General features: G+C 42.0%; 1 long non-coding RNA gene across 1 annotated transcript; it reads left to right on the top strand.

Moving 5' to 3' along the window:
- The first annotated feature begins 9,962 nt into the window (after positions 1-9,962).
- LOC120035283 lies at positions 9,963-18,210 on the top strand. The gene is made up of 2 exons (XR_005474140.1): positions 9,963-10,008; positions 16,913-18,210. It is a non-coding gene; the product is annotated as an uncharacterized LOC120035283 (long non-coding RNA).
- Positions 18,211-19,527: the final 1,317 nt, after the last annotated feature.

The following is a 19,527-nucleotide window of genomic DNA, read 5'->3' as shown; positions in this document are numbered from 1 at the left end:
GAGAGAAAACACACAGGAGATAAGAATGTAGGATGTTGAACTGTAGAACATTGGATGGATATAGGACAGATGCTGGCTGAACAGTAGGATATAGGACAGATATAGGCCTCTGAACAGTGTGTTTTCCGTACTGCATGTATTATAGTGGATTGTGTTTGTGGATTTGTATGCTGACTTCACAAAATGAATTTTCATTTAAATGGGCTAAGTATATTGTATATCGTACAATAAAATCCAGTTAGAGCAGGGTTTCCCAACTCAGTAACTCAGATCAGCTTTAACTTCTTGAGCCTATGAGCCATTTCAACTTTGTAAAATATCGTTCTCAAATTAAACTGCCTCGTACTCAATTCTTGCTCGTACAATATGCATATTATTATTACTATTGGATAGAAAACACTCTCTAGTTTCTAAAACCGTTTGAATTATTTCTCTGAGTGAAACAGAACTCATTCTGCAGCACATTTCCTGTCAGGGAGTGAGATTTCAGAAATCGAGGTCCCTGTTCTGAGGTCAGTTTATAAGTCCCCATGTAAGCCATCGGGCTACATGCACTGCATACGTCTTCCTCTAGATGTCAGTAAGCGGGGAGAATTTGAATGGAGTGGATTGCGCAATCTGGGACCTTATATAAGACCGTGGAACGGAAGGACCGTCCTTTTCAACGGTGCGCCTGACGCATGAAGACATCACAATGGCTTCCTGCAAACGCTTTCGTTTTAGTAGTTCTATATCTCCGGTCATGTTTTTATTCGTTATAGGTGTTAAAGACATCATAAGGTAGTTAATTTAAACCGACTTAGCAGTTTATTGCGATTTTCTGGGATTTCTTTGCCATGCGCTTTCACGAGTTGGACACCTCTCCAGTTGGCGGCTAACATTAGCGGCTATTTCGACCGGACAAGAGGACATCTTTCAACCCAAAGACGATTGTTCTGGAGAAAGGACACCTTGCCCAAGATTCTGATGGAAGCTCAGCTAATAGTAAGCAGTCTTTATGCTGATAATTCATTGTTCTGTTGAAAAAAGTCAAATGCATAAGACGCCATTACTTGCAGTGTAGCCTTGCTTTATCGCACCCTGTATTGCGCAGTAACGTTAATTTTAAAAATGTAATTCAGCGATTGCATTAAGAACTAATTTGTCTTTTAATTGCTGTCCAACCTGTATTTTTTTAGTCAAGTTTATGAAAATTTTTCGATAAGAATAGGTGCCTTTCCAAGATGGCGCCGGACAGATTGCTTGAGTATTTGGACACTATTTTCATTGTATAAGCACGATTTGTGCCGCTAAATATGCACATTTTCGAACAAACTCTATATGCATTGTGTAATATGATGTTACAGGACGGTCGTCTGAAGAATTCTGAGAAGGTTAGTGAAAAAATTAATATATTTTGGTGGTTTATACGTTATCGCTCTTTTTGCCTTGAATCAATGCTGGGGTGATGTTTGCACATGTGGTAAGCTAATATAACGCTATATTGTGTTTTCGCTGTAAAACACTTAGAAAATCTGAAATATTGGCTGGATTCACAAGATCTGTGTCTTTCAATTGCTGTACGCTGTGTATTTTTAAGAAATGTTTTATGATTAGTAATTAGGTAATACACGTTGCTCTCTGTAGTTATTCTAGTCGCTTTGGTGAGATTTGTGATGGTGGCTGCAATGGTAAACTATGATTTTATACCTGAAATATGCACATTTTTCTAACAAAACATATGCTATACAATAAATATGTTATCAGACTGTCATCTGATGAAGTTGTTTCTTGGTTAGTGGCTATTTATATTTTTATTTGGTCGAATTTGTGATAGCTACTGATGGAGTAAAAAACTGTTGGGGTAAAAAAAGTGGTGTCTTTTGCTAACGTGGTTAGCTAATAGATTTACATATTGTGTCTTCCCTGTAAAACATTTAAAAATCAGAAATGATGTCTGGATTCACAAGATGTGTATCTTTCATCTGGTGTCTTGGACTTGTGATTTAATGATATTTAGATGCTAGTATTTACTTGTGACGCTATGCTAGGCTATGCTAGTAGCTTTTCTACTGATGGGGGTGCTCCCGGATCCGGGTTTGGGAGGTGTTAGAGGTTAATATCGAACATAGATTGTAGATTCCATCAATGTAATTGTCTGCATCATTTCCAATTGTCTGCATCATTTCCAATTGTCTGCATCATTTCCAATTGTCTGCATCATTTCCAATTGTCTGCATCATTTCCAATTGTCTGCATCATTTCCAATTGTCTGCATCATTTCAATTTTGTAAATGAACAAAAATATAAACACAAAATGCATTAATTTCTAAGATTTGACTGATTTGCAGAAAACAATGTAAATAAATTCTTTAGGGCATAATCTATGGTTTTCACATGACTGGGAATAATGCTATGCATCTGTTGGTCAACGATACCTTAAGAAAAAGGTAGGGGTATGGATCAGAAAACCAGTCAGTATTTGATGTGACCACCATTTGCCTAGAGTTGATCAGGCTTTTGATTGTGGCCTGTGGAAGGTTGTCCCACTCCTCTTCAATGGCTGTGCAAAGTTGCTGCATATTAGCGGGAACTGGAACATGCTGTCGTACACGTCGATCCAGAGCATCCCAAACATGCTCAATGGGTGACATGTCTGGTGAGTATGCAGGCCATGGAAGAACTGAGACATTTTCAGCTTCCAGGAATTGTGTACAGATCATTGCGACATGGGGCTGTGCATTATCATGCTGAAATATGAGGTGATGGCGGCAGATGAATGGCACGACAATGGGCCTCAGGATCTCGTCACAGTATCTCTCTGCGTTCAAATTGCCAACGATCAGATCCAATTGTGTTCGTTGTCCGTAGCTTATACCTTAACCCCACCACCACCATGGGACACTCTGTTCACAACGTTGACATCAGCAAACCGCTCGCTCACACAACACCATACATGTGAGGCCAGTTGGACGTACTAACAAATTCTCTAAAACAACGTAGCTTATGGTAGAGAAATTAACATTAAATTCTCTGGCAACAGCTCTGGTGGACATTCATGTAGTCAGCATGCCAATTGCACATATAGGTACTATCAGTTTTAGGAACATGTACCCAAAATGTCATGACATTAGTGATAGACAAAATGTTGAAAATTTGTGAACGTCACAAAAAAATTAACCCTTTCGACAACGGGGAGATGTTACTGATGTGCTTTTGTGTCTGTTTTCGACGTAAAAACAGACATATATATGTCTCACTTTGAGACATCTGTGTCATTGTGTGACAAAACTGCACATTTTAGTGGCCTTTTATTGTCCCCAGCACAAGGTGCACCTGTGTAATGATCACGTGATAAAATAATGTATATGTTGAAAGATAATGATAAAATAATTCCACTCTGAAACCTTATAACTGTGTGAAATTGATTAGAATCAATAAGTTAGAATTTGATGATGTGTGTAGTTTGTCAGAATTAGGTTAAGCAATGTATCTGTGTAGTGTAAAAACACAGACTGTCTGAGCAAGAAGTAGCTTAGGATTTGAACTTGTGTGTGTGGGTGCCTAGGAAAATGCCGAAGAACAATTAAACCTGTGTTTGAACCGACCTGGCTAGGCCTCTGAGGAACCTATGAGAGTACAGGAAGTACCTCTCAAGGTTTCCCTAATCTCGGGGAATGGAACTGTCGGCTGGGCAGTGATACACAGTGGTGAGAACTATAGAGATAAAACTCACCTACTGTTTGTGTGGAAGTATGTGTGTAAGATACCTACTGTTTGTGTGTATGTATGTGTGTAGGATACCTACTGTTTGTGAGGAAGTATGTGTGTAGGATACCTACTGTTCGTGTGGAAGTATGTGTGTAGGATACCTACTGTTTGTGTGGCAGTATGTGTGTAGGATACCTACTGTTTGTGTGGCAGTATGTGTGTAGGATACCTACTGTTTGTGAGGAAGTATGTGTGTAGGATACCTACTGTTTGTGTGGAAGTATGTGTGTAGGATACCTACTGTTTGTGTGGAAGTATGTGTGTAGGATACCTACTGTTTGTGTGGAAGTATGTGTGTAGGATACCTACTGTTTGTGTGGAAGTATGTGTGTAGGATACCTACTGTTTGTGTGGAAGTATGTGTGTAGGATACCTACTGTTTGTGTGGAAGGAAGTATGTGTGTAGGATACCTACTGTTTGTGTGGAAGTATGTGTGTAGGATACCTACTGTTTGTGTGGAAGTATGTGTGTAGGATACCTACTGTTTGTGAGGAAGTATGTGTGTAGGATACCTACTGTTTGTGAGGAAGTATGTGTGTAGGATACCTACTGTTGGTGTGGCAGTATATGTGTAGGATACCTACTGTTTGTGTGGAAGTATGTGTGTAGGATACCTACTGTTTGTGTAACAGGGATGTAAACAAATTTGAGCTAAATAATATTTTTTGTGCTTTATGGAATATTTCTGGGATCTTGTATTTCAGCTCATGAAACATGGGACCAACGCTTTACATGTTGCATTTATATTTTTGTTTTAGTGTACATACAGTGCATTCTGAAAGTATTCAGACCCCTAGACATTTCCAGTTTGTTACGTTACAGCCTAATTCTAAAATTGGGGAAAAAATCAGTCTGATCAATCTACACACAATATCCAATAATGACAAAGCACTCATTCAAGGGTTTTTCTTTATTTTTACTATTTTCTATATTGTAGAATAATAGTGAAGACATCACAACTATGAAAATAGACATATGGAATCATGTAGTAACCCAAAAATATATTTTAGATTCTTCAAAGTAGCCACCCTTTGCCTTGATGACAGCTTTGCACACTCTTGGCGTTCTCTCAACCATCTTCACCTGGAATGCTTTTCCAACAGTCTTGAAGGAGTTCCCATATGCTGAGCACTTGTTGGCTGCTTTTCCTTCACTCTGCGGTCCGACTCATCCCAAACCATCTCAATTTGGTTGAAGTCAGGGGATTGTGGAGGCCAAGTCATCTGATGCAGTACTCCATCACTCTCCTTCTTGGTATAATAGCCCTTACGTGACACTTGGCATTCAGGCCAAAGAGTTCAGTCTTGGTTTCACTGGACCAGAGAATCTTGTTTCTCATGGTCTGATAGTCTTTAGATGCCTTTTGGCAAACTCCAAGCTGGCTGTCATGTGCTTTTTACTGAGGAGTGGCTTCCGTCTGGCCACTCTACCATAAAGGCCTGATTGGTGGAGTGCTGCAGAGATGGTTGTCCTCCTGGAAGGTTCTCCCATCTCCACAGAGGAACTCTAGAGCTCTGTCAGAGTGACCATTGGGTTATTGGTCACCTCCCTGACCAAGGCCATTCTCCCCCTATTTCTCAGTCTGGCCAGGCGGCCAGCTCTAGGAAGTCTTGGTGGTTCCAAACTTCTCCATTTAAGAATGATGGAGGACACTGTGTTCTTTGGGACCTTCAATGCTGCGGGAATGTTTTGGTCCACTTCCCCAGATCTGTGACGTGACACAATCCTGTCTCGAAAGGAATATATCACATCAAATATAGGCTACTTAAAGTTCATGAGAGAACACACATACTGCTTCTACACTTGTCTAATTTTTTTACATAACTTGAATTGTGCTTTTGGTCATTAAGCCTCGTTGTTGTTATTTTGTGTTACTTTTTTTCCTTTAGTTAGGAAATATTTTCTTAACTCTTATTTTTCTTAAAACTACATTGTTGGTTAAGGTCTTGTAAGTAAGCATTTAACAGTAAGGTCTACACCTGTTGTATTCATGTGACAAATAACATTTGATTTTAACTAAATATGGAGTATGTCAGTTTCAATGTTTCTTTGATTAAATTAGATGTTTCAAACTCAGGCTGTGTGTGTGTTTATCTCCATCATTCCTTGATCATTCCTTGTGGTCGTGTAGCTCAGTTGGTAAAGTATAGTGCTTGTAAAACCAGGGTTGTGGGTTTGATTCCTGGGACCATCCATATGTAAAGTGTTTGCACACATGACTGCAAATCGCTTTGGATAAAAGTGTCTGCTAAATGGCAGATATACACGTTCCTAATATGGAGTTGCACCTTCCCCTTTTTCCCTCAGAACAGACTCAATTCATTGAGTTATGGACTCTTCAAGGTGTCGAAAGCGTTCCACAGGGATGCTGGCCCATGTTGACTCCAATGCTTCCCACAATTGTGTCAAGTTGGCTGGGTGTTCATTGGGTGCAGTGGAGGCTCCTCAGAGGAGGAAGGGGAGGACCATCCTCCTCAGTGATTTTCATAAAAATAAAAATGGTAAAATATTTAAAAAGTTATCGATTTTTAGATGTAATTATATTTAGTATACTTTTACAACCAAATAATAATTGATTAAAACATACTACTTTGCATCCTCCTTTGGGTACATTGAATTCAATACAAAACCTAGGAGGCTCGTGGTTCTCAAGCCCTTCCATAGACTTACACAGTAATTATGACAACTTCCAGAGGACGTCCTCGAACCTATCAGAGCTCTTGCAGCATGAACTGACATGTTGTCCATCCAATGAAAGGATCAGAGAATGAATCTAGTACTGAAAGCATAAGCTACAGCTAGCTAGCACTGCAGTGCATAACATGTGGTGAGTAGTTGACTCAAAGAGAGAAAAAGACAATAGTTGAACAGTTTTGAACAAATTATTTTATTCCAAAACGAAGGAGAAGTGAGAGAGATTTCGTCACTTATTTTCCACTTTCAGATTCACTTACATAGCTAGCAAATGCAGCTAGCTAGTTTAGCCTACTCAAACACCCGGCTCAAACAAAGGGATGCTATGTTAGCTAGCTGGCTATGACTTTCCAACACAACACTGGAATTCTTCCAAGTCAAGGTAAGCTTTTGGTTTTACTTATTTATTGCCACCGGGGCCCGCCAATGTAAATGCTAAACTACTTACTGACTGTACACTGTAACATTACTGCATGATTGTAGCAGGTTTACTAACGCGTTAGTTCTATTAGCTGTGTTGACTATGATGTTATGTTAGCTAATATGGTGACAACGATGTAGGCTGTGTGTAGCAGTTATGATATGGTTTGGCTTGGAAGGGTTTTTTCTCCTGGTCACATACAGCTGATCTGTTGTGCAGTGAAGTACAGAAACAAAGGGAGAAGGTGATAAAGAGGTGAGCGCATAGATGTGAGAAGAAATACAACGTGGCTGTAATGAAAGTGAAAAGAAATACAACGTGGCTGTAATGAAAGTGAACTGTGTTTATGCCTGATCAGGGTTGTATTCATTCCACCGATTCTGTTGACAAACGTTACATAAACGGAACAAAACGGTAATAAACATACCTGAATTTGTCCAATAGAATCTCTATGTCAGCTAGATGCAGGCGAGAGTGTGCAAGGCGATATTGAATGTGTCACTGTCTGTCCATGTGTCACTGTCTGTCACCTCAAATGTTTCTCTTGACCTGTGTGCACCTACATTGTAAACTTTCATTCATAGGCAGGTTGTAGCAACCTCATGATAGGTATAGGGGAAATGTTAGTATCGTGTAGTAGCCTAAACCTATCGCTGTTACATTGAACAGGGTGAATGGAATATGAATGACAGTCATCCAATATGCTGTAATAGAAATAAGGCCATGCTCATGAAAAAACCAATCGTCCTGCCTCATCTTAAATGGCACTGACCACCTCTGTTTGGGTGGTGGACCATTCTTGGCACACATGGGAAACTGTTGAGCTGAAAAACCCAGCAGCGTTGCAGTTCTTGACACAAACCGGCGCTTGGCACCTACTACCATACCCCTTTCAAAGACACTTAACTATTTTGTCTTCCCAACTCACCATATGAATGATACACATACACAATCCATGCCTCAATTGTCTCAAGGCTTAAAAATCCTTATTTAACCTGACTCTCCCACCTTCATCTACACGGATTGAAGTGGATTTAACTAGTGACATCAGTAAGGGATCATAGCTTTAGCCTGGATTCACCTGGTCAGTCTATGTCATGGAAGGAGCAGGTGTTCTTAATGTTTTGTATACTCAGTGTTTAGCACTACAGATATTCAAGTGCTATTTGCATGTGATGCATTTGCTCTGTTGTTTACAGGATGATTTGTATCTTATAGAGCGTGGCTTTAAGGGAATGGTAAGGTCACATGTAGATAAAAACGAATGTGAAAAATGAACAGAGAAAATGTGTATTAACAACACACTACCTATTCATATAAGTATTTATTAACCATCTACATATTCATATTACGTTTCTACGTCTGTGTACAGGAACGTATTATTTGTAAGACGTAAGAGAAAATATATCAGTTTATTGTTAAATTATTATGACGTTCTTTCCAATACAGAAAGTGTAGTAACTGTTGTTTCCAAACTGCGTTACCCACTCCAGCCAGCAGATGGCGCATTGCGTCTTTCAGGTGATGTTTCTTGCGTGACGTATAATGGACTGGACGGGACGCTTCTTCAGGAACAACAACACGGCTACTCTTTCAACCGCCTCGGTAGCTTGCTAGCCAACATAAAACTGAAAGATTGACGCTTTAGACCACGTTTATGCACATTAGCCCTTTTTCAGTGGTTTAAACACAGTTCTGTTGACGTATCTTCTTGTTAACTTTAACCTAATTTGCTTGTTCAATTTGCAAATTTGTCAAAGATTGGTACTGAGCCTAGCACTAGGCTAGTCGCTAATGCTAACTAGCTAGTTAACTAGCTAACATCCCTGACCATGAGCTCACTCAGCAACTCGTCCCTTGCTAAAGAAGAATATGTCTACTGGACGGAGAAAGAATCTCTGGGGTTGAACATTGTCGTGAAAGAAGAAGAGGAGGGTATTACAATGAAAGGAGAGAGAGAAGCTTTCATAATTAAAAAGGAGGAAGAGGAGGCTGTTATACTGAAAGAAGAGAAAGAACATTTTGGAGAGGAAGAGGGGATAGAGGCTGTCGCAGTGGAAAAGGAGGAGGTAGAAGCTTTCAGAATGAAAAAGGAGGAAGAGGAAGATATCACATTGAAAGAAGAGGAGGAAGATGTTAAAGTGAAAAAAGATAAAGAACCTTTAGGAGTGGGAGAGGATGCTATCTCAATAAAGGTGAAGGAGGAAGTCGTTTTGGGAGTGAAAGAGGAGACAGAAGATCAGATTAACACCAGTGAGTACTTTCTTAAAAACAGAGTCATACACTATGCCGTTGTTGAACTAATGTGGGGATTTTTAAGGGGCATTCTACTGACGTTCTACACTTGAATATGTTGTTCAGTACTGTAGGAATTGTTAAAGTTTGAATTTGCCATTGGTACATATATTGTGGGGTCTTTTATATTAGGTTTATTGAATTCTCCATGTGGTTTACATTAAAGTGCACCTCATCTAATATAACAGGCTTTTAAAATTCAATATTGGTGCATAATTTACACTAATTTACACTTAAAATATCAAAGATAAAGGGAACGCAAAAGTCACCCAATTTGTGAAACTACCCTTTTAAACAACACAAACAATATTTTACAAAATCATGATGAAAGTGGCTATTTTAGGCCCTTTTTAGACATTTTCATGCCTTTTGTAAGACTGTGATCGCAATAGAAGTTCATAAGTTTACCATCTGTTTGATGTTCTCATTCACACAGGAGAGAGACACGACTATCATGGATCCTCTGGGGAACCTCAACAACATCCTGATGCTGACGAGGCAGAGAAGTGTCTCTCCAGATCAGAACACCAGATGGTACAGCTTGGTCTGGTCTAGCATACAGCTTGCTCTATTGGGGTCTGGGCTGGGTTTCTGTAAAGCACTTCATGACAACAGTGACATCAGCATCCATAATGATATGTGTCTGTGTCCCCTCTTTATGGTTACCAGGACAACGCTAGCCCTTCCTCCCTCCCGGAGTCCCCGTGTCATGCCTCTCCCGGTAGCACCTTACTGCTGGATATGAAGAGGTTGTCTGTGCTGCTGGTGGACTGCAGGAAAACAACGGGGCTGAGTGGAACTGTGAGAGGAGGAGAAGAGAAGAAAGGATCAGATTTGACTCATCAAAGTAAGTGCTGTAGTTCAGTTTGAACAAATAAAATAGATCTGCCCACTGGTATCTGTTACCAGGACAACCAGCAGAGTTCTGTTAGTTCTGGGATCGAACCCGGGTCTGGAGTGACACCTAAAGCACTGCGATGCAGTGCCTTAGACCACTGTGCCACTCGGGTGGCAGCTCCTTTGTTTGGCTGACGTTGAGGGACAGATTGTTTAGCACGTTGTCCTCCACGGCATCTGAGTCTTTATGCTCGAAGTGGGAGAAAATGTATTTTCGCTCATCCGGTAGGGTAGCGTTGGTGTCTGCGACATGACTAGTTGTTTTAGTGGTTTTTTAAATTCTGTGACCGTTAGAAACATATTATGCCTCGTGACTAAATAAGTCTTCAACATTTCTATGACTAGTACCACATGGACAGACTGACTAGTACCACATGGACAGACTGACTAGTACCACATGGACAGACTGACTAGTACCACATGGACAGACTGACTAGTACCACATGGACAGACTGACTAGTACCACATGGACAGACTGACTAGTACCACATGGACAGACTGACTAGTACCACATGGACAGACTGACTAGTACCACATGGACAGACTGACTAGTACCACATGGACAGACTGACTACTACCACATGGACAGACTGACTAGTACCACATGGACAGACTGACTAGTACCACATGGACAGACTGACTAGTACCACATGGACAGACTGACTACTACCACAGACTGACTACTACCACATGGACAGACTGACTACTACCACATGGACAGACTGACTACTACCACATGGACAGACTGACTAGTACCACATGGACAGACTGACTAGTACCACATGGACAGACTGACTAGTACCACATGGACAGACTGACTAGTACCACATGGACAGACTGACTAGTACCACATGGACAGACTGACTAGTACCACATGGACAGACTGACTAGTACCACATGGACAGACTGACTAGTACAACATGGACAGACTGACTAGTACCAACCACATGGACAGACTGACTAGTACCAACCACATGGACAGACTGACTAGTACCACATGGACAGACTGACTACTACCACAGACTGACTACTACCACAGACTGACTACTACCACATGGACAGACTGACTAGTACCACATGGACAGACTCACTACTACCACATGGACAGACTGACTAGTACCACATGGACAGACTCACTAGTACCACATGGACAGACTGACTAGTACCACATGGACAGACTGACTAGTACCACATGGACAGACTGACTAGTACCACATGGACAGACTGACTAGTACCACATGGACAGACTGACTAGTACCACATGGACAGACTGACTAGTACCACATGGACAGACTGACTAGTACCACATGGACAGACTGACTAGTACCACATGGACAGACTGACTAGTACCACATGGACAGACTGACTAGTACCACATGGACAGACTGACTACTACCACAGACTGACTAGTACCACATGGACAGACTGACTAGTACCACATGGACAGACTGACTACTACCACAGACTGACTACTACCACAGACTGACTACTACCACGTGGACAGACTGACTACTACCATGTGGACAGACTGACTACTACCACATGGACAGACTGACTACTACCACGTGGACAGACTGACTACTACCACATGGACAGACTGACTAGTACCACATGGACAGACTGACTAGTACCACATGGACAGACTGACTACTACCACAGACTGACTAGTACCACATGGACAGACTGACTAGTACCACATGGACAGACTGACTACTACCACAGACTGACTACTACCACAGACTGACTACTACCACGTGGACAGACTGACTACTACCATGTGGACAGACTGACTACTACCACATGGACAGACTGACTACTACCACGTGGACAGACTGACTAGTACCACATGGACAGACTGACTACTACCACATGGACAGACTGACTACTACCACATGGACAGACTGACTACTACCACGTGGACAGACTGACTAGTACCACATGGACAGACTGACTAGTACCACATGGACAGACTGACTAGTACCACATGGACAGACTGACTAGTACCACATGGACAGACTGACTAGTACCACATGGACAGACTGACTAGTACCACATGGACAGACTGACTAGTACCACATGGACAGACTGACTAGTACCACATGGACAGACTGACTAGTACCACATGGACAGACTGACTAGTACCACATGGACAGACTGACTAGTACCACAGACTGACTAGTACCACATGGACAGACTGACTAGTACCACAGACTGACTAGTACCACATGGACAGACTGACTACTACCACAGACTGACTAGTACCACATGGACAGACTGACTAGTACCACATGGACAGACTGACTAGTACCACATGGACAGACTGACTAGTACCACATGGACAGACTGACTAGTACCACATGGACAGACTGACTAGTACCACATGGACAGACTGACTAGTACCACATGGACAGACTGACTAGTACCAACCACATGGACAGACTGACTAGTACCAACCACATGGACAGACTGACTAGTACCTACCACATGGACAGACTGACTAGTACCACATGGACAGACTGACTAGTACCACATGGACAGACTGACTAGTACCACATGGACAGACTGACTACTACCACAGACTGACTAGTACCACATGGACAGACTGACTAGTACCACATGGACAGACTGACTAGTACCACATGGACAGACTGACTAGTACCACATGGACAGACTGACTAGTACCACATGGACAGACTGACTAGTACCAACCACATGGACAGACTGACTAGTACCAACCACATGGACAGACTGACTAGTACCAACCACATGGACAGACTGACTAGTACCACATGGACAGACTGACTAGTACCACATGGACAGACTGACTAGTACCACATGGACAGACTGACTAGTACCACATGGACAGACTGACTAGTACCACATGGACAGACTGACTAGTACCACATGGACAGACTGACTAGTACCACATGGACAGACTGACTAGTACCACATGGACAGACTGACTACTACCACATGGACAGACTGACTACTACCACATGGACAGACTGACTACTACCACATGGACAGACTGACTAGTACCACATGGACAGACTGACTAGTACCACATGGACAGACTGACTAGTACCACATGGACAGACTGACTAGTACCACATGGACAGACTGACTAGTACCACATGGACAGACTGACTAGTACCACATGGACAGACTGACTAGTACCACATGGACAGACTGACTAGTACCACATGGACAGACTGACTAGTACCACATGGACAGACTGACTAGTACCACATGGACAGACTGACTACTACCACAGACTGACTACTATCACGTGGACAGACTGACTAGTACCACATGGACAGACTGACTAGTACCACATGGACAGACTGACTAGTACCAACCACATGGACAGACTGACTAGTACCAACCACATGGACAGACTGACTAGTACCAACCACATGGACAGACTGACTAGTACCTACCACATGGACAGACTGACTAGTACCACATGGACAGACTGACTAGTACCACATGGACAGACTGACTAGTACCACATGGACAGACTGACTAGTACCACATGGACAGACTGACTAGTACCACATGGACAGACTGACTAGTACCACATGGACAGACTGACTAGTACCACATGGACAGACTGACTAGTACCACATGGACAGACTGACTAGTACCACATGGACAGACTGACTAGTACCAACCACATGGACAGACTGACTAGTACCAACCACATGGACAGACTGACTAGTACCACATGGACAGACTGACTAGTACCACATGGACAGACTGACTAGTACCACATGGACAGACTGACTAGTACCACATGGACAGACTGACTAGTACCACATGGACAGACTGACTAGTACCACATGGACAGACTGACTAGTACCACATGGACAGACTGACTAGTACCACATGGACAGACTGACTACTACCACATGGACAGACTGACTAGTACCACATGGACAGACTGACTAGTACCACATGGACAGACTGACTAGTACCACATGGACAGACTGACTAGTACCACATGGACAGACTGACTAGTACCACATGGACAGACTGACTAGTACCACATGGACAGACTGACTAGTACCACATGGACAGACTGACTAGTACCACATGGACAGACTGACTACTACCACAGACTGACTACTATCACGTGGACAGACTGACTAGTTCCACATGGACAGACTGACTAGTACCACATGGACAGACTGACTAGTACCACATGGACAGACTGACTAGTACCACATGGACAGACTGACTAGTACCACATGGACAGACTGACTAGTACCACATGGACAGACTGACTAGTACCACATGGACAGACTGACTAGTACCACATGGACAGACTGACTACTACCACATGGACAGACTGACTAGTACCACATGGACAGACTGACTAGTACCACATGGACAGACTGACTAGTACCACATGGACAGACTGACTAGTACCACATGGACAGACTGACTAGTACCACATGGACAGACTGACTAGTACCACATGGACAGACTGACTACTACCACATGGACAGACTGACTACCACCACATGGACAGACTGACTAGTACCACATGGACAGACTGACTAGTACCACATGGACAGACTGACTAGTACCACATGGACAGACTGACTAGTACCACATGGACAGACTGACTAGTACCACATGGACAGACTGACTAGTACCACATGGACAGACTGACTACTACCACATGGACAGACTGACTACCACCACATGGACAGACTTCATTAGTGTGTTTGTGGGAGCATGCTGTTTATTTAGTCAGGCGATGCCCACATTATTCAGACATATTTTAGAATGTTAATTATGTGAACTTCATAATGCCATTTGGTAGGCAAATAATAAGAATAAACATTATTGTTAAAGTGGTAGGCTAATGCATATGTTTTTAGCATACATTTTGGGGAGAGTTTTTATCCTATAGGCTATTACAACAATTAAACTTAAAACGTCGGTCCTTGAAAATTACAATGAAGTGCTTGAAAAAGTCCGTAGGTCCTTGAATTTGACTTGCCAATGTCTATATGAATTCCTGAGACTTGCTCAGCCAGCAAATTAAAGATAAAATAATCTGCTATTTATATTATGCACGCATCATTAACTTTCCTGTCATATCGTCAGATCTTGTCCCCCCGGACAGTAAAGTTCAGTTGGCGCTGAACCCAGTCTGCCGCTGGTAAATGTACCTGATTGTTGAACCCTGTGTGTGCGGTGTAGGGTTTATATGTCTACCACTCCGTATAGCCGTTAGCGATGCTAATGTCTTCGGGTAGACGTATAGCCGTTAGCGATGCTAATGTCTTCGGGTAGACGTATAGCCGTTAGCGATGCTAATGTCTTCGGGTAGACGTATAGCCGTTAGCGATGCTAATGTCTTCGGGTAGACGTATAGCCGTTAGCGATGCTAATGTCTTCGGGTAGACGTATAGCCGTTAGCGATGCTAATGTCTTCGGGTAGACGTATAGCCGTTAGCGATGCTAATGTCTTCGGGTAGACGTATAGCCGTTAGCGATGCTAATGTCTTCGGGTAGACGTATAGCCGTTAGCGATGCTAATGTCTTCGGGTAGACGTATAGCCGTTAGCGATGCTAATGTCTTCGGGTAGACGTATAGCCGTTAGCGACGCTAATGTCTTCGGGTAGACGTATAGCCGTTAGCGATGCTAATGTCTTCGGGTAGACGTATAGCCGTTAGCGATGCTAATGTCTTCGGGTAGACGTATAGCCGTTAGCGATGCTAATGTCTTCGGGTAGACGTATAGCCGTTAGCGATGCTAATGTCTTCGGGTAGACGTATAGCCGTTAGCGATGCTAATGTCTTCGGGTAGACGTATAGCCGTTAGCGATGCTAATGTCTTCGGGGGGACGTATAGCCGTTAGCGATGCTAATGTCTTCGTGGGGACGTATAGCCGTTAGCGATGCTTATGTCTTCGGGTAGACGGAAAGACAATTAAAAAGTATCATATGCCTACCTGGCAGAATCGTGATTATTTGTATTGGCCATTTTGTTTTGAAAACTCCCCATCACAACTGCGCTATAGAAACACTGCTCGACAAACAAGGTTGTCTGGCTGGTGCCAACAAGGCTGTCTGGCTGGTGCCACTTGAATTAAAGGGTAACTACACACAAACATTCAGATTTTCCCAGATTTCCCCTCATGTGTTTTAAGCATTGTTGTGGAATTAGAACATTCATTTATGTTTTTCTGTTGAAAAGTGTGATTTTCAGAGAACCTGAAAAAAATGGGGGAAATCAGTCCTCGCGTTTTTGTTCTGTTGTCGTGGTTTCTCGTTTCTTTGCTGTTACAGTAAATACATCTAAATCAATGTAAGAACACAGGGGAATGCTAATTTAACAGATGGCTAGTCATTATTAGCCTGGTTCTATTATGGGACACAGGCCAGGTCATTATAAATTAGCACATTTAATTGAGGGAAAATGTGGTTGCTATCACTGTTGTCGTTGTCTCACCTAGCTACCTTAAGATGGATGCACTAACTGAGGGAAACTGTATTTACTATCACTGTTGTGGTTGTCTCACCAAGCTACCTTAAGATGGATGCACTAACTGAGGGAAACTGTATTTACTATCACTGTTGTGGTTGTCTCACCTAGCTACCTTAAGATGGATGCACTAACAAGTTGCTCTGGATAGTGACCATACTATTCCCTTAAAGCCACACAGTGTAAAATACATGGGTCATGTAAACAATGGAGCACATGCATCACATGCTAAGAGCACTTGACTGTAAGTCTCTCTGGATAAGAGCGTCTGCTAAATGACTAAAATGACAAATGTATGTGGAGATTTCATTCAGGTCTCCCTGTTTTAATCACTCTGTTTGTCTTTGGCAGAAGAGAGACCAGACTCAGAGGAACCAGAGACGTCTGAACCAGCGAGACGACATCACTGTTCACAGTGTGGGAAGAGTTATACCCGTTTATGGAGCCTGAAAAACCATAAGAGAACACATGCAGGGAAGAAGCCGTATCATTGCTCTCAGTGTGGAAAGAGTTTTACACGGTTAGGGAGCCTTGAAATACATAAGAGAATACACACAGGAGACAAGCCTTACCAATGCTTCCAGTGTGGAAAGAGATTTATCCAGTCAACACACCTGAACGAGCATAAGAGAATACACACAGGGGAAAAACCATTCCAATGCTCTCAGTGTGGAAGGACATTTTCACGATCAGGGGACCTCAAATCTCATGAGAGAATACACACAGGGGAAAAGCCTTATCACTGCTCCCATTGTAAAAGTAGTTTTAGCTGGTCAGGGCAACTGAACGAGCATGAGAGAACACACACATGGGTGAAGCCTTACCACTGCTCCCAGTGTGGAAAGAGTTTTACACGGTTGGGGTCCCTTAAATCACATAAGATATATACACACACACAGAAGACAAGCCCTATCACTACTCCCAGTGTGAAAATAAGTATTTGTCATTAGGGGACATGAAAAAGCATGAGAGAAAACACTGTAGAGAAGCCTTTCCACTGCTCTCTGTGTAGAATGGGATTTACCCAGTCATGGCATCTGAAAGCGCATAAGAGAATACACACGAGATAAGCCATTCCAATGCTTGCAGTGTGGAAAGAGTTATATCCGGTAAGGGAATTTAGAAACGCATGAGATGACACACATGAAATAACGAGAGAAAATGGCCAAATGTAGATTTCCGCCTAAATAGACATGCAAAAGTAACAGCTATTCATGTGTAATTACGTGATTCTGACATGCAAAAACTTGGTATATTTGGAAAGAAGACATCTGGGAGATAATGCTGGAAATTATCAGAAGATAGAAGTTACATAGTTCAGAATACACAAGATCAAGCACACACAAAATACACTTAAAAAATATATATATATTTTGGCCCCTGTGTTACTTCACCAGTTCTCCTACCATGTATTACTATTATGTGATTAGCCTAGTTGGTGTTGTAATGTTAATTCCCATGAGAGGAATTATGGTGTTTTTTTCCTATCATTGTAAATTGTGTATAGAGATTGAGCTGACATGTATTATTTAATGTATATTGTTTATTGGATTTACATTGAAATAATGCTCTCTTTCTTCCTGTTTCCCTCTGTACACAGACCACTTATATACTCTGGTTCATCATTAAAACTCCTACTGACAGACTGAGCTTCTGTGCCTGTTATCACTCTTTGACCGGGTGCTCAAAGCACATGGCTACTTAAAAACCTCTTAAGGATCAGACCTTTTTCTTCTTCAATTTTCGACCTAAAATGACATACCCAAATCTAACTGCCTGCAGCTCAGGCCCTGAAGTAAGGATATGCATTTTCTTGGTACCATTTGAAAGGAAACACTTTGAAGTTTGTGGAAATGTGAAAGGAATGTAGGAGAATATAACACAATAGATCTGGTAAAAGATAATGTAAAGAAAAAAAAAAACTTTTTTGTACCATCATCTTTGAAATGCAAGAGAAAGGCCATTCCAGCCCAGGTGGAATTTAGATATTGGCGACTAGATGGCAGCAGCGTATGTGCAAAGTGTTAGACTGATCCAATGAACCATTGCATTTCTGTAAAAAAAATTGTTTGAAGACTGCCAAAATGTGCTTCGTTTGTTTATTAATAACTTTTCATGTTCAAAACTGTGCACTCTCCTCAAACAATAGTATTCTTTCACTGTAATAGCTACTGTAAATTAGACGGTGCAGTTAGATTAAAAATAATAATAATAAAAAATAGTTCTTGTTACTTACAACCTCATGCTAATCGCATTAGCCTATGTTAAATCAACCGTCCCGCAGGGTACCCACCCATCCTGAAGTTAATATGTATTTGCGGTGATAGGGCGCCTGCAGCATTGATTGATTGGCGTTACACCATCAAGAGCAGTTTGAAGAAAGTGCGTCTGGGCCACTGACCTGTGGACAGAAATGTCTATACTTGCAAAAGGTAAGCTATTCATGCCTTATATTGTTTTACCTATATAACAGCTATCTGAGCAGCTAACCGATCACTGCAGCTGTACACAGTCCATCTGTAAATAGCCCACCCAATCTACCTACCTCATCCCCATACTGTTTTTATTTACTTTTCTGCTCTTTTGCACACCAGTATCTCTACTTGCACATTCTCATCTGCTCATTTATCACTCCAGTGTTAACCTGTTATGGCTGAAGGAGCAGTATTGAGTAACCTGGAAAGAGGTGCCCATTTCAAACGGCCTCGTACTCAATTCTTGCTCATACAATATGCATATTATTATTACTATTGGATAGAAAACACTCTCTAGTTTCTAAAACCGTTTGAATTATTTCTCTAAGTGAAACAGAACTCTTTCTGCAGCCCATTTCCTATCCGGAAGTGAGATTTCCAAAAGCGAGGTCTTTGTTCAAGAGCTTGTCTATAAAAGGGCATGTCACTTGGGACTATAGAAACACGTCATACACCTTCCCCTGGGTGTAATGCGGAAGTGAGAGCAGAAAT

Source organism: Salvelinus namaycush, unplaced genomic scaffold (assembly GCF_016432855.1).
Source record: "Salvelinus namaycush isolate Seneca unplaced genomic scaffold, SaNama_1.0 Scaffold1011, whole genome shotgun sequence".
NCBI classification, from domain to species: Eukaryota; Metazoa; Chordata; class Actinopteri; order Salmoniformes; family Salmonidae; genus Salvelinus; species Salvelinus namaycush.
This window is presented reverse-complemented; position numbering and strand designations above follow the sequence as displayed.